At 41.7% G+C, this 3,085-nt stretch overlaps 1 non-coding gene across 1 annotated transcript; it reads left to right on the top strand.

Moving 5' to 3' along the window:
* The first annotated feature begins 2,782 nt into the window (after positions 1-2,782).
* Positions 2,783-2,853, top strand: TRNAG-CCC. Its single transcript has one exon. It is a non-coding gene; the product is annotated as a tRNA-Gly (tRNA).
* The last annotated feature ends 232 nt before the right edge of the window (positions 2,854-3,085 follow it).

Raw genomic sequence — 3,085 nt, 5'->3', positions numbered from 1 at the left:
AGGGGATTTGAATCTGTATTTTGCTTCTAGTGAGGCAAAACCCAGTATCTATAGCTTTCCTGGTGAGTGCCCCAGCTTCTGCTTCATAAGCATCAGGGGACATGGGAGATACATCCACACCTTATTTCTCCTCTTAAGTCTGGTAGTCACAGATTTTGGCTGACTTCAGTTTCAGGCATCTAAGGATGCTACATGTCCACAAGGGGCTTGTATACTGATCCCAACTGCTGCTGTGTGTGCCCAATCTGTGAGACAATGTAGATAAAGAAATAGACAGTGTCAGTGGTTAAGATAAGAGTTTTAGATAAATATTTTACTTGAAACACAGACCTGTTCCTCTACTCTTCAGGAACAGAAGCCAGGTGGCTTTTTTAATCAATCTCACCTATAAGACTACATAAAATGACATGTGTACTTATGTGATACATGGACAAAGGGTACTTTCATTTACAAAATGTTTTGACTTCTGGAGAAAGACTCAGTATCTGGTTTGTGTTTGGTACTACAAAGGGGTCCCTTTCCCTCTACATTTTACATGCAAAACTTGAACTGATTATGCCATTACCATTTTTTACTTACTCTAAATTAATTATCCTAATTTTAAATAACATCTGTCCCAGGCACTGAACTAAAGATGATTCACCCAACAGGCAAAAAGTAAAGTTCAAGGAGAAGCCAGGCCTGAGGGAGTGCCATTTAACTTATCATTTCCTCTTAGTCCTGTTGTGGTCCAAGAAGGGCTTCTAAAAGCAATAGTCCTAGGAGCTGCTGGAGGCAAATAGTTCCCATGAGGCATCTGCCAGCAACATGTCAAGGAAATCCAGCTCATAGCATGGAAGTGATGCTAACCCCAAGCTTCTCTGGTTATATGCCCAGGTAGGAAGTAGCCTGAAGCCATCCATGGGACTCTAAGAAGCAGCAAACTAAAAAATCTGAATCATCCTGCTAAAGGCATCCTCGCCTTTACAAGCTGATATATCAAACTGCCATTTTCTAGCTTCTGTTTTGCAGATGAAAATGAAGAGACCAAGATGAGGAACCAGCATAGGAGAGAAAAAGAAGTGGTGGTTCAATGTCTCTTGCACCATTTTTATAAGGATCAACATTACCACAGGAGAAAAAAAGAGGTGGTGGCAGGCTTGACAGATATGACTGACTTCTATATGAAATGAACTTCAATAGACAAAACATCCCATACTTAATCCTTGTGGAAAGTACTGGATAGATTTGGATGTCCTGAAAAGTACATTAAGGCCCTGAGGATCCTTTATAACCAGATGACTGTGACCATTTTATGTAATAGATTGGAGACAAATCTATTTATAATCTGAACTGGGGTCAAGCAAAGATGTGTCATGATCCAAACTCTGCTCTCCATTTTTTTTTTACAATCATCCTGATTCTCATTTAGGACTCCTTTCCTCCAAGGTTGACAATGGATACTGAATGGATGGAGGGATTTTCAATCTGGGTCATTTTTGCTTGAAGACCAAAGTACTCAAAACAACTATCCTTGACTTTCAATATGGAGATGACTGTGCCATCCTTGTGCACACTGAAGGAAACCCTCATACCATTCTGGATCTTTTCAAAGATGCCTCAAGAGTTTGGGGACTCTCTCTCAACATCAAGAAAACTAAAGTGATATACTAGATTGCCCCAGGCCATGAATGTGACCCCTTCCCCCAAATTACCATCAAGGGAAAGAACCTGGAAGTAGTTGAACACTTTCTCTACCTTGGTAGCCACCTCTCTCAGACAGTGAGCAATGATGAAGAGATCCATCACAGGATCTACTGTGCAAGTGCCTCCCTTGGGAAATTGCTTTGGCATGTCTTTATCCATCGTGTTCTCCGGAAAGACACCAAGATCCAGGTGTACAAAGCAGTCATCATCCACACTGTCCTCTATGGGTGTGAAATGTGAGTGACCTACTGTTGCCATCTCAAGAACTTAGAGAGGTATCTCCCATGATACCTCTGGAAAATCCTCCAAAACAAATGTTTCCATGTTCCCACAATTACCACAGAAATTCCAACAACCTTGATGAAGCCAGTGCTACAAACATTTAGTCCATGATCCTCAAGCACCAACTTCACTGGACTAGACATTGTGTGCAGATGTCTGTCTCTTGACTGCAAAAACAAGTAATAGCTTGAGATATCATGATGGCCAGAAGAAATACTACAAGGACACATCGAAGGCATACCTGACGAAAACAGATGCTGAAGACTTGGGGGAAGCTAGCTGCTAACTAAGTCCAATGCTGCCACAACCTCAACCAAGTGGCAGCCTGTTTCAAGGTAAAACATCTTGCCCTTAATCAAAGAAGAGAGAGCAGAAAAAAGCAAATGAGAGGAATCCCAGCCTGCAGTGTTCTGTGTCCCATGTGGAAAGACCTGCAACTTCTGTGAATAGATCTGTGACTCAAAGATTGGACTCTTAAGTCATCTCAAGACTGACCAATGATCTGTGGTAGAGATCATCCCTCAAATATAGGGATTGCCAATGATCCCTGGGAGTTTAACAAGGACTCATTTCAACTAAGTTACACATAAAACACACAAAATATTCCCTCCCCCAAAGTATAATGGCCAAGTGATCACAATAAACTCTAAAAAAAATTCCAAACAGCCATTTCACTGCATCCAGGAGAGATACAAGTAGTACCCGCAATTTCTGTTGTGGTGATGAGGTGTTTCCATCCTTGAAGAGGCAAAGAGCATCAGAGTATGTCTGCTAACAGAACCATTCAGAAAAAAACTCTACTGACACAAGTCAAGCATTGGTAGTTCAATGGTAGAATTCCTGCCTCCCATGCAGGAGACCTGGGTTCAATTCCCAGCCAATGCAGAGGTGGGGATAGGTGACAAACTTTTTGAAGACAGATTCAGGGACCAGAAGCTTTTCAGACTCCACAAAAGAAGGCTGAGATGTGATCTTGTGGATATTGTCACAGGCAAGCTGGGTACTGTGAGCGTATCAATTTTATCACAAGCTAACTGGGCTGTTTGATTCAGTTTTGGATTGAGGAGGCAAAGCTGGGAGTGAAGTGAAGGCAAATTTATTATAGCTTACACACATA

The sequence above is a fragment of the Crocodylus porosus genome, unplaced genomic scaffold (assembly GCF_001723895.1).
Source record: "Crocodylus porosus isolate Cpor-Errol unplaced genomic scaffold, CroPor_comp1, whole genome shotgun sequence".
Classification (NCBI taxonomy): domain Eukaryota; kingdom Metazoa; phylum Chordata; order Crocodylia; family Crocodylidae; genus Crocodylus; species Crocodylus porosus.
The sequence above is the reverse complement of the archived record's forward strand: the minus strand, read 5'-3'. Positions and strand labels throughout refer to the sequence as shown.